Below are 13,402 nucleotides of genomic sequence, written 5' to 3'. Positions count from 1 at the left end.
AATCTGTGAAACATTTCATAACATGGAGGAACCTGGAAGGCATTATGCTAAGTGAAATTAGTCAGTTGCAAAAGGACAAATATTGTGTAAGACCACTATTATAAGAACTTGAGAAATAGTTTAAACTGAGAAGAAAACATTCTTTTGTGGTTACGAGAGGCGGGAGGGAGACAGGGTGGGAGAGGGGTATTCACTAATTAGATAGTAGATAAGAACTACTTTAGGTGAAGGGAAAGACAGCACACAATACAGGGGAGGTCAGCACAATTGGACTAAACCAAAAGCAAAGTAGTTTCCTGAATAAACTGAATGCTTTGAAGGCCAGAGTAGCAGAGGCAGGGGCCTGGGGACCATGGTTTCAGGGGACATCTAAGTCAATTGGCATAATAAAATCTATTAACAAAACATTCTGCATCCCACTTTGAAGAGTGGCGTCTGGGGTCTTAAACGCTAGCAAGCAGCCATCTAAGATGCACCAGTTGGTCTCAACCCACCTGGATCAAAGGAGAATGAAGAACACCAAGGACACAAGGCAGTTACAAGCCCAAGAGACAGAAAGGGCCACATGAACCAGAGACTACATCATCCTGAGACCAGAAGAACTAGATGATGCCCAGCTACAACCGATGACTTCCCTGGCAGGGAACACAGCAGAGAACCCCTGAGGGAGCAGGAGAGCAGTGGGATGCAGACCCCAAATTCTGATAAGACCAGACTTAATGGCCTGATTGAGACTGGAAGGACCCCGGTGGTTATGGCCCCCAGACCTTCTGTTGGCCCAGGACAGGAACCATTCCTGAAGTCAACTCTTCAGACATGGATTGGACTGGACAATGGGTTGGAGAGGGATGCTTGTGAGGAGTGAGCTTCTTGGATCAGGTGGACACTTGAGACTATGTTGGCAACTCCCGCCTGGAGGGGAGATGAGAGGGTGGAGGGGGTTAGAAGCTGGTGAAAAGAGAGAGTGGAGGGAGAGAGAGGGCTGTCTCATTAGGGGGAGAGTAGTTGAGAGTATGTAGCAAGGTGTATATGGGTTTTTATGTGAGAGACTGACTTGATTTGTAAACTTTCACTTAAAGCACAATAAAAATTATTTCAAAAAAAAGGAAATAACAATGGTTTCCAGTGACTAATGCAGAAACATCTCAGTAACACCAATGTACAAAACAAATCCTAGTAGAGCCAAAAAGTAGCTAAAAGCTGCTCATAAAGGGCTATTTACCTTAACATTGAATTAAAGACTATATTTAGTAGATTTTCTTTCATATCAAAGACCAGCCATTCCAAGGACTTAGCCTCAAGAGGATGTAATTGATTGTAAAATATTTTAAGTCTTGCATTTCTAAATATGTAACAGTTTGGACTAGTAACCAGGAAAGTACAGTCTATATCCTCCTAAAATGTGTGATTTATACAAGTTGCTTTAATCTCAACACTCATTTTTATTACATAGTGGGGTCATTTCCTTCCTTCTCTTTTGAAAATGTATACCTCTAACACCATATGCCACAGGCAAGTTGGCTATACCCAACTTTATAGGAACATGTATTGAAAAGAAGCCTAGAGACCACTCCAAACTCCTTTCCTCATCAATGACTGGTTTTGTATTAGTTAGATCCGAATCAATACACAGAATCCCTTTATTCTCTTGTTTTTGCCCTTTGCAGATTTTTATTAAGAAGTTTAACCTCATCTGTAAATATATGCTTTTCTCCCACAACTCTCTTTGAGGGATTGAGTGTAGAGAAATTTTTGATAAAGGGATACCATATGGAATGATCATGTCGCAGAACTAAAACCCTGGCTCGTTTGATTTGTGACCTTGGTACATTTACCTGTGACATTGGCACTGGTTGAAGCTCATGGTATGACCTCTGCCCTCTGGCTGTATATATTCCTTCCTGCCCATTTAATGATGGGCAGAGTAAACTGTCATTTAAAATCTAATGATTTCCCTATTAAATTACCAAATTACTAACCCCATTCTGTGTGGTCCATTTGTGTAAGATATTACTTCTTTCAAATGTGTTTTTCAAGACCACATAGGTGATGGCACCCTACTTTTCCAAGTTAATTAAATTTGAAACCAGGCCACAGGGAATAAAAATGCAAATAACTCAAAATAACAGTAGACTTCAATTATATTATAATGACTTTCACAACAAACCTCAGTGTCTATTTTGGCTAAAAATGTCTCATAACATTATTGAGAAACACAAGCTCAAGATGCCAAAATTTTTTTCACAGTTTTTAAGATTGATGGCTTATTGCTTATTAATTTAAAATAATATTTTTTAAAAAATCAAAAAACAAAAGATCTGAAAAGAAACTTAAAATTCAAGTTCTTGCAGAAGAATTTAAAGTCCCTTAGAAATAGATAATTGAATGATTATCAGCTCCATGTTAATATTCTGCCATGATATCCCCCATGAGAGATGATGCCTGCCTATATTTAAATTGCTTTGTATGGTTGGTGGTGAGGGGAGGGGACTGGACCCTGACCCATGACTCTATTCTCAGATTCCCCCTATGAACAGGTAAAAAGCAGGTGGGACAGTAAGTTCATGATAGGAGTGTGGCCAGTGCTGGCTGAAGCTCTGACCAGCCCACTGCCTCTCACTCTGGCTTCCAGTAACAACTGACTAATGCAATGCGGTAGGATCCCCGTGAATTTCTCTGATGTTATGTGTCTTCCTTTTTTAGTGCTGCTGTAACACAAATACCACAAGTGGGTGGCTTTAAAGAACAGAAATTTATTTTCTCACAATTCAGGATTCTGTTGTCGTTTGTTGTGTGCTGTCAAGTCCGTTTTGACTAATAGTGACCCCATGTGACAGTGTAGAACTGTCCATAGGGTTTTCTAGGCTGTAGTCTTTATGGAGCAGGTAGCCAGGTCTTTTCTCCTGTACAGCTGCTGGGTGGGTTCCAGCTGCCAGCCTTTTGGTTAACAGCTGAGCGCTCACCCATTGCACCACCAGGGCTCCTTTGCAGCAGACTAGAAATCCAAATTCAGAGCGCCTGCTATAGGGGAACTGGAGCCCTGGTGGTGGAGAGGTTAAGAGCTGTGGGGAGCTACGGCTGCTAACCAAAGGTCAGCAGTTTGAATCCATCAGCTCCTCCTTGGAAACCCTGTGGGGCAGTTCTACTCTGTCATATAGGGTCACTATGATTCGGAATCAGTGGCAACCTATTTAACAGGGGAAGGCTCTCTCCGCTGGCTCTAGGGAAGATCCTTGTCCCTTTCAGCTTCTGTAGTCCCAGAGTTCCTGGGTTCCTTGGTGATCTTCACATGGCATCTCTCTTCTTACCCATCACCCACCCCCAATCCTCATTTGTACTGGTTTCTGTGTCTAATCTGCTTTTTTTTTTTAGATCACCAATGATTAATTTTAGGACACACCCTATGTGGATACGGCCTCACTAACGTAAAAAAGAAAACCTTATTTCCAAATGGGATTACATCCACAGTTATAGGGGTTAGGATTCCAACATGTATTTGGGGGGATACAATTCAATCTATGGCACTAGGTAAAAGTGTGGGAAAAATAAAATCTGAGGCTGAACTGGTCATTCTGCCTCCATCATGGAGCTCACCTACTGCCAAAAACAGCCTTCCTGAGCTTGAAATGTCTACATCTTCTAACCAAACCTCATCTCCTGAATGCCAGAAAGGGAAACATCCAGCCCTGCAGGTCTGTGCAGATCTGGAATTGGGGTTCAGGACTCTCCATTTGCAACTAAAGTCTTCCAGGGAGCTTTGCCGTATCGTTCCACTTTGAAATAAATCAATTATATTCCTTAACCCTTAAAGTGATTGTGATTTATGTTTTGGTTTTGGTTTTCATTGAAATTGTGATTGCCTTCAACAGCAGCTCTTTGTTAGTACCAATTTTCTTCCATTAACCAATCCCTAACGCTGGTAGCATGGTGGTTAAGAGCTACGGCTGTGAACCAAAAGGTTGGCAGTTCAAGTCCACCAGGCGCTCCTTGGAAACTGTATGGGGCAGTTCTACTCTGTCCTATAGGGGCACTATGAGTCGGAATCGACTAGACAGCAATGGGTAAGCTTGCCATGCTTTAAAGTGAATGCCAAAAGAGAAAGATAATGATGAGAATTGAGTCTCCTAGTTTCTCCTCAGTAAAAGTCATGAAGTTGCTTGATGAAGCAAATTTCTTGGGGGGTCCACTTAGGGGGGCATGGGGTGGGGGCGCTGTTCCATTTCGGTTCCTAGGTCTTTTGGGGATGAGGCCCTCGAACTCCTGCCCACACAAAACCCGTGAATCAGTGTCATTTACCGTGTGATTTAAATAACTGAAATAATAAACATGCAATGGATACAAAGATCTTCTGTTTTGTGAATAGCTCCCCCCTTTTATTATTGTGGTGGCGTAGTGGTTACGTGCTATGGCTGTTAACCAAAAGGTTGGTGGTTCGAATCTGCCAGGTGCTCCTTGGAAACTCTACAGGGCAGTTCTACTCTGTCCTATAGGGTTGCTATGAGTCGGAATCGACTCACGGCAGTGGGTTTGGGTTTGGTTTTGGTCTATTATTGCACCAGCAGTGAAGCAAATTAGATCACCTACATTGACTCCTGCTCCTTAAAAATGATCCTACCATCCTGCCCCCATCTTTCCACCTTCCTGCCCTTTTTCTTCCTCAGTAGGTACTAGTGTGTGTGTGTGTGTGTGTGTGAGCATCTCATCAAAATTATATTTCTGAATGGAAATGGTTGCTGTGGAAATTTATACTGATGATAATACACAGGAAGAAAATTGAACACAAATGTTTACATTTTCCTATTTCGACATTGTTATAAAGAGCTTAAGCACACAACAATTGGCAGTTTAAAAACTCAGCTCACTATAAACTCTGAAATACTGTGCTAAAAAAGAATAAAAGTGTTCATATTTAAAGCCACTTAGTGAACCGACTCGACGGCACCTAACAATGACAACAACAGCCTGCTATAAAACCAGGAGAGAACATTACTCTTAAAAATTAAATGCCCCTAACACAAAGGCCAGAAGACATTTTTGTTAGGAGAGGACCTCATTAATTTTGAATAGTATTTTGACTGTCCAAGCCTGGCCTGGAATCCAGCAATGATGTTAAATCGTGTTTCACCTTCCTTACTAGAGACAAACACAAGCTTAAAAGTGACAAAGCACATAAGACTCAAAATGATTCCTCTAGATCACTTTCTAATTTCAATATTAGTTTTCTATCTAGTACTGAATTTCAAAATGCCAAAATTAACCATCCGTGGTTTCGTGTCAGAAAGAAACCAGTGGATGAAAAGTGCATGTACTCTTGACAAAGAACGCCAGAAAAGAAAAACCGCTAAAGGAAATTTCCGCAAAAATAAACATTTAACTATGCAGGCATGGTGTTACAGATACACTTTGCCTCTTGCTGTCTTCTTTCATAAGATTACACCTTGGCAGTAGTCCGAGTTCAAAGCATGGGCCTCTTAGCAAACATTCGGGAGGAGCGATTTCCAGTCATCCTTGGTCCCCACCTCCCTTTCCTATCATCCTGTGCTGCCTCGACCTCTGGGACAAACACTCTCCCTCAGCACCTTAAACAGTGCCCAGCCTGTACACAGAAGACACTCCATCAGTATTTGCAAATTAATTTTCCAACACTTCCATATCTGCAGAATGTCTTTTCCATCTGAACTTCCAACTCAACAGAAGTTAATTTCCCCAGAGCCTCTGGAACTTTCTGCTCAGACCACCTAGATATTTCCTTTGCTTAGTTTTCACACTGGGTATTCCTCCACGTGCTGCTGCCATTGAGTCATCCCTGACTTACAGTGACCGCATGTACAATGAAATGAAATGCTCGATCCCATGCCGTCCCTATGATTGATTGCGGATAGGCCCGTTGTGATCTATGGGATTTTCACTGGCTGGTTTTTAGCATCGCAGCAATATGCAAGCCCACGCTGACAGACAGGCAGTGGCTGCACATTGGGTGCATTGGCCGGGGATCGAACCCAGGTCTCCCACATGGAAGGTGAAAATCCTACCACTGAACCACGAATGCCTCAGGTTCCTCCATGTGCGGGTGCCCTATGGAACATTTTCTACAATCGTTCAGATTAAACCAACAGCAACAAAGGAGAAGAAATCAGAAGATCAGTAAATCACAAACTCTCCTTTCTCTCTCCCATCAAATACATTCAAAAATACCAAAGCACCCCAGAAACCTCTGGGGGCTTTTCTATTTCTGATTTTTTTCCATTTCTTAAAATCCAAGGACCAACCGTGCAGGCAGACATGAACTCTAGCATTTCAGACCACAGGGCTTTTTATTAGCAAAAGCTGAGAGTTTAGAAGAGTTAAAACAACACACAGAGCCACACAGTAACGTGAAAGCTCCTCTGTCTCTGGTGTATGACCAATGAGCTGAGCATCTTTATAGAATTTTGAGAAAATAGTGGTCATTGGCATCTATTTACTAATTTAAGCATGGACGTGCTCACCAAAAGGAATTCAAGTGCACTTCAATTTCAAAAACATCTTATTTAGCATCTGTGCTGTGCCAGACATTGCTCCTGGCAATGGGGAATCAGAATTGCTATCTAGAGGAGAGACATGAACAGGTAACCATAATAGGACACGCAAGGCAACCTTTTAGAATATTTAGGTCTTCATTCACCAAACTTCAATAGTGATTCCCCTTTTGCCTCCAAATGTGTTTAAAAGATTAATTATAAGCAGTGATCAAGCCCTAAAATTCCTAGGGAGAATCATTCTGTTTGAAACATGATTAAGAGGAGAAATTTTAGAAGACGTCGTCAGGTAAGTTACGAGAAACAACAAGGACAGAAGGGACTCTTGCCACCCTCCCTGTTTGAGAGTCAGTGGCACAACACAATGCAGGGGCTGTGCTGACATGGGGCTACCCAGCAGGGCAAAGAGGGCAGAGCACACAGTCAGATGGAGAGGTCCGGTGTTTACTCATACCAGGTGGAGCAGACACTGCTCAGAGATAGTGGGCCTGCCCAGGGACCTCACAGGGCACAAGCTGACCTCCTGGTGGAGCCTAAACAGAGTGCTCAAGTCAGGGAGCAAGTGCAGGAGCAATGGGAGGTCACACAGCACTTACCAACCTGAGAAAGACTAGATGATGAGTTGATCAGCAGCAAACATCCAGAAACAAGGGCAGCAAAACACAAAGTGAGTGATAAGGCTGCCTGGTGATACCAGCGGTCACTCTGAAGCTGGGCCCAGAGAGGGACCAGAGTCCGTCATGCAGATCCAGGCACCATCTTGATATAGGTCCAGGGACCAGCCCGTGAACACCAATGCAGACCCCATGCTGTATGCCCAGCCACTATCTAAAGAGGAGCAGAGGATGGGGTGGAAATTAAAGTGAGGTTTATCTGGGAGTCCTCGGGTGGGACAAATGGTTAGTGGGCTTGGTGGTTAACCAAAAGGTTGGAAGTTCGAGTCCACCCAGAGGTGCCTTGGAAGAAAGGCCTGGCAATCTACTTCTGATTTAAATCAGCCATTAAAAACCTTAGGGAACACAGTTCTACTCTGACAAACATGCAGTCACCACGAGTTGGGATTGACTTGACAGCTACTAGTATTTTTTGTTTTGCTTTGTTTTGAGGTTTCTCTAGAAAGGCTGTAAATTATTGTTTGGGGTTAATGTCTAAAGTGGATTTTGTATTTAGTCACTTGCATCTCTCCTGTTACCTGGTAACTATGAGAGATTGTTATAGAAAAAGAAACGATATTTTCTCCTGGGCATCTGAGTTACAATCGGCAACCCCCTGACTACATCGAGAGGAGGGCGGTGGTGAGGTTGTGCCAGGCTCGACGAATGATGAGGGAAGGGTGCAGAGCTGCGAATATGAACAACACATTTGGAAATGAGAAAGAATTTCAGTGTAACTGTAGAAGAAGTTTCAAGAAGTGTCCTCTCAAGAGACAGGTCAAGGCTGTACGTTGTTGTTCTTAGGTACCGTAGAGTCGATTTCTGACTCATGGTGACCTCAGATGACAGAGGAGAACTGCCCATAGGGTTTTCTAGCCTTTAATCTTTATAGAAGCAAACTGCCAGGTCTTTCTCTTGCTGAGCCACTGGGTGAGATCGAACTGCTGACCTTTTGGTTAGCAGCCGAGCACTGAACCATTGCACTACCCTAAGTCCCTGAATGCAGAATTTAAACTTTATGTTGCTAACTTTAAACTTCAGTCTGATTTCGCTAAACAGCCATGTTTTTTTCTGACTTAAACCATCTAAATTTCCAATTCATTTCCAAGGCATTTACCTTCAGTGCTCTCTAAGCTGAAAGTCTTTTCTTTTACCAAGAGATGCATTAACAATTCGACTACAAATGCAAGGAAGAGAGACCCTTGGGGTAAAATAAATCTCATGGACAAGAGGAGCTGAATTCATTATATGCGTGTTCAAGTAAAAAATGATCAAAATGAGCAAAATAATAAGAAAAGACACAGAGTAAAACTGCACCACACCAAGGGATTGCATGGTTTTACTTTCCACCGGACTGTAAACTGTCTGAAAGGAACAGAAAAAGACATGTCTGGGTTGAATTTCAGCACATTGCATGAGGAATTAATTACCTCCAATTTCAAAACTAGCCTTTCTGGGGTTTGCTTTCAGTTTGGGATATTTATGACTTTGAATTATTTTTACACCGAATTAGCAGGGTTTTCCCTTTTTTATTATCTGTGAAACAAAAGCAGCCATATCCTTCCCTGTCATATGGCACTGAGGCCCTCCCAGCCTCATCAGGAAAGGTGGGCAACATCAGAAGCCTCCACTGTCCATCTGAGTAAGGTCTTCTTTGCTTAATAAGGGTGCCCCCCCTCCCCAAGCCTACAGCTCTAGAGCAAAAGGGGTGGGGATGGATACCAGCCTACTTCAGCATTGAGTGGTGTTATCTGTCAGGCCAGGAAATTTTTCAGCAAGCACTCATCATCAAGGTCTACCTCCTCTGTGTTGGTCTACATGCCTGTACTTTGAGGAGAAATGGACTTTGACCTCCAGGACCAAGGACATTCAGCTCACAGGCCACTTTACCCAAAGTTTCACCAATTTAGATTGAAATTTTGTCCCCAAATTTTGATTGGCTTTGGTTTGAAAAATCTCAGTGGTACCGTGTGCCTGCCACCCAATTTACGTACCTTTCAAGTTATGGATGAGGTTTCACACATGAAATTATCTGCATTTCCTCTATGGTGCCAGGCAGCTGCATGTTTTTTTGCTCTACCCCGAATGCCTTTCAACACCCATCCCTCCAAACTCCTACACACTCTCCAAGAGCCAGATCAAACACCACTGCCGAAGACTTCTCTGACCTCCACAGGAAGCGGTGATTGCTTCCTTTTCTGGGCAATCTTACACAGTCCCCAGTTATGGCACATATCACTCTTCATCGCACTCATCTACTAAGAAGTTGTGTTTGGGCACTCTCTTTCATCCCCGGGACTGCAAGAACCTTGAGGATAAACAGCTGATCTAGGACCAAACCAAAAAACCAAGCCAGTTGTCATTAGACCAGTTCTGACTTATGGCAACCCATGTGTCAGAGTAGAACTGTGCTCCATAGGGTTTTCAATGGCTGATTTTTCAGAAGTCTTCCAAGGCACCTCTGGTTAGGAGCCAAGCACATTACTCATTTGCACCACCCAGGGACTCCAATTCTAGGACAATGCTTGGCAGATAGAAGGTGTTCAATAAAGGCTAATTGAATGTGGTAGATCCTAACAGAAGAATGATGAGACAACTGAGTTAAGCTGTGTTAGGAGACAGATTGTCTGAAAGGATTTGCTATGCAGTGAACCTTGTCTCAGAATGGGGTGGTAAGGGATATGGTGGAGAGCCCAAGTGAAAGCAAGTTGATAGTGTTGATGAATAACTAATGGAGGGAGGAAGAGAATATTAATCAAACAAAACATTAGAGCTGGTAGGTAAATGATAAATAGGTTCCCAACAAATTAACTTATTGGCTGACTTTCCCTGCTCAAATAATCTACAAGAGGCATCCATGGACAAATGAGGCAGGGGGATGCAGGGTTTGATTAGCTTAGGGCGGTCCTGAGTGCTATGCTGATCCTCAGACTGTGGGCCAGGCCCCCAGACACGAGAATCATCTGCAGAGAATCAGAATTTCTGGGAGCATGGCCTAGATATCCGCATTTTAAATACACTCCATGGTGATTCTTATACACATCAGGCTGAAAACGTATGGGTGAGAAGAGGGTGATCTCTAAAGTGAATTTCAACCATGGACTTGTTCCAAAGGTGAACTTTAGTGGAGAAAGGAAACCTTTCCAATAAATGATGTTGGAACAATTGCAAATCTGTATAGAAAAAAAACATGTATCTTGACCTCCACTTCAAACCATACATACATAAAAAAATCAATTCCTGTTGGTTTGTAGATCTAAATTCAAAATGTAAAATAGTACCTCTAAAACAACAACAAGAATAACTCTGCTGGAAGAAACATAAAACATTTTCACGACTTGGAAGAGGAAAAGATTCCTTAACAGGTCACAAAAATTATTAAGCAATTTTTCCCTTTAGGAGAAAATATATAAATTGGAATACATTAAAATTAAGAACTTATGATATCAAAAGACATTATTAAGAAAGTGAAACAAAAGCCGCAAAATGGATGAAGATATTTGCAATGCATGTATCTGACAAATGATTCATATACAAATATAAAGAACTCCTATAAACTAGCAACTAACAACGATAACAAATAAACCCATAAGAAAAAGAGAGACAACTAGATAGAAAAATAGACAAAAGATTTGAACAGGCACTTCACAAAAGAGAATATACAAATGGCCGATAAACATAAGGAAGGGTGTCCAATATCCTTATCAAGGAAGTAAAAATTAAAACCACAATGAGATGCCACTTGATACCCAACGGAATGGATCAAATTAAAAGGATTAGCATTACTAATGTTGATAAAGATGTGGAGCAACCAGAACACCTACACACCAACTGATAGGAGTCAACATTGGCACAACCAAAGAAAACTCCCTGGAGATATCTACCAAATCTGAGCAAGCATATGTGTACTTTATGACCCAGGAATTCTACTCCTAGTACATAATCAACAGATATTCATTATGTATGCTCACCAAAAGACATGCACAAGAAAGGTTAGTGGCACTACTTGTAATAGCCAGAAATTGGAAACAATTTCAATGTCCTTCAATACTTAAATGGGTAAATAGTGGTATTTACGTATAGTACAATCCTATAGAACAAAAAGAACAACTGAAGCATTGCTACATGGATGAATCTCGGTAACATTATGCTGAGAACAAGAAGCCAGACCCTAATGAGTACATTCTGTATGATTTCATCTATATGAAGTTCAAAAACAAGCAAAACTAATCTATAATGATAAAAGTAAGGATAATGGTTACCTTTGTGGGGGTGTAGGAACTGGGAAGGGGCAGAAGGGGTACTGTAATGTTCTATTTCTTGATCTGGGTGCTGGTTATATTGGTGTATTCTCTGTTAACATTCATCTAGCTGAACAGTTATTATTAGTATACTTTTTACATGTATGTTTACTTCAACCAAAAGGATATTTAAAAAATACATTTCTAAAACGATCCCAGCCATCTAAATATATATGCTTTGGCATTAGCATTCCACAGCCTAGTACATTCTTCCATTCTAAGCTGGAGTTCCCCCATAAAGCCACTCTTCTGTATGATTATAATGGAATTCTGCATTTATATGGCGCCATTCCTCTGCGGAGATCAAAGGGCTTCTGCATAATAAAAGATAGCATATCAAATGCGGCATATCAAAAACAGTTAGGTCTGAGAGGATAAAGTGGAAAAAATGAACTCAGGGACATATAATCTAAGAACCTTATAGACATAAAATAAGTCATAAAAATTGCATGTAAAAACAATCATAAACATCAACTATTAAGAATTCGTTTGTGTGAAATAAAAGTCCAGCTTCTCTTGAGGCTGCCTGCTTACTCATGACATGGGAAGGACAGAGAGCAGTGTGGGCATTCAAATGAGGACTTAGACTCTTAGGCACCACATTGCAAGATTTCTCTAGAGTCAACTTGGCACCTCACTGCAGTAAAACAGAACAACTAAATAAACTCTGTGCTGCTGTTCAAAGAGCTTTCATATGTGCTTCAGACATAAACTCACGTACACTGACAACTAATTAAAGGGGTCTTTTTCATATTTGTGAAATAAATATTCTACCGATATATCTCTCTGAGGCACATAGAATCATATACATTGCTTTTATGTTTTATGTTAACATTTACCTGATGTGTTTTTTTCCAAACTTTAGTTTCTGAAATCACCAAGGGAAAGTGTGTACAATGAGGAATTTTTCACTGACCTAATGTCACTTTCGAACCTTGTGTGGTGTGGCATTTTGGCTTGACCAGTGACCCGAGGAGGTGTTTCTATTAGCCTAACAAAGGACAACCTTAGCTTTGTGAATTATGAAACAGCTGCTCAGACATCTCTCTGTAATCTTTACACATATGGAGGGAGGAGAAGAAAAATAGTTTACCTTGAATAATTTAAATAGTTGATGTTCAGCAACTGGGTAACTTCAATAAAGGCAGCAGATAAATAAAAGCAGTGTTTTAATTTCATATATATATCCCTTGAGAGGAATGACAAAGGCCATTGATAATGAAGCAAGAAGAGGACAATAGCCAGAAACATTTGACAAGTACTTTAAATGGATAAGTGCATTAAATTCTAGCAACTGTATTCAGTTGGTAGTTTATTATCTTCATTTTGCAGATGAGAAAACAGAGAAAAAAGAGATTAACTAACTTGCCCAATGTTGCAGCTCGTAGTAAGTGAGTAGTAAGTAAGCTCGTAAGTAAGTTGAGACTTAAAGACTTAAACCCAGGCAATGTGACTCCAGAGCTTGTGCTCTTGAGCACACAGGCATACAGAATTAGGTGGAAGGGACACCAGGACATTCCATGGTAAGATTTTGTGGTGAAAGAACGTGCCCTGTCATTATTTAGAAGCCCGTGTTTCTCAGGGATTACTCTGACAGAAGCTACTCCTACAACCTGTGATAAGTTCCGGAGAGAAAAAGACCTGCTTCCCTAAGTAGAAATTGGTCACAGATCCCATGTCCCTGTAGGGACCCTGGGGAAGTGTTCCAGAAATCAAGCCACCCCATGGAATCATCCTTTGACACAATCAATTTAAAATATTAACAACCACCCCCCATCACTAGGGTCTGTCTCTTTGCAGGTTTCTGACTTGTTCATGTGTTCAGGTTTTTTGCCTAACAGCATTTACAAAGGATTCCCTAGAAGGTAAATCCACGTTCCTTGAAAACCCTATGGAATAATTCAGCTTTCCACCATAGGCAGTAGCAATG

The sequence above is a fragment of the Elephas maximus genome, chromosome 8, assembly GCF_024166365.1.
Source record: "Elephas maximus indicus isolate mEleMax1 chromosome 8, mEleMax1 primary haplotype, whole genome shotgun sequence".
In the NCBI taxonomy this organism is placed as follows: Eukaryota; Metazoa; Chordata; class Mammalia; order Proboscidea; family Elephantidae; genus Elephas; species Elephas maximus.
This window is presented reverse-complemented; position numbering follows the sequence as displayed.